This window comes from Cynoglossus semilaevis, chromosome Z (genome assembly GCF_000523025.1).
Source record: "Cynoglossus semilaevis isolate Cse_v1.0 chromosome Z, Cse_v1.0, whole genome shotgun sequence".
Classification (NCBI taxonomy): Eukaryota; Metazoa; Chordata; class Actinopteri; order Pleuronectiformes; family Cynoglossidae; genus Cynoglossus; species Cynoglossus semilaevis.
Window position 1 is genome coordinate 21,269,364 of NC_024328.1, and position 242 is coordinate 21,269,605.

Here is a 242-nt window from a genome sequence, read left to right on the forward strand (position 1 = left end):
TTTCTTTTTTTTTTTCAACTTTTAACTCAATACGATTTAAAGACACTAACACAGGCAGAATTAATCAAAAGAGATGTTGAAAAATACATTAACAAAACAATTAACATAAGCTCTGTTCGTACGCCCCCTGGTGGCCATCCTGAATATGATCCTAGTCTACACTACACAATGGTTCTTAACCTGGGTTCGATCAAACCCCAGTGAGTCAGTCTCAGGGGTTCGGCGGAGGACAAGACACACAC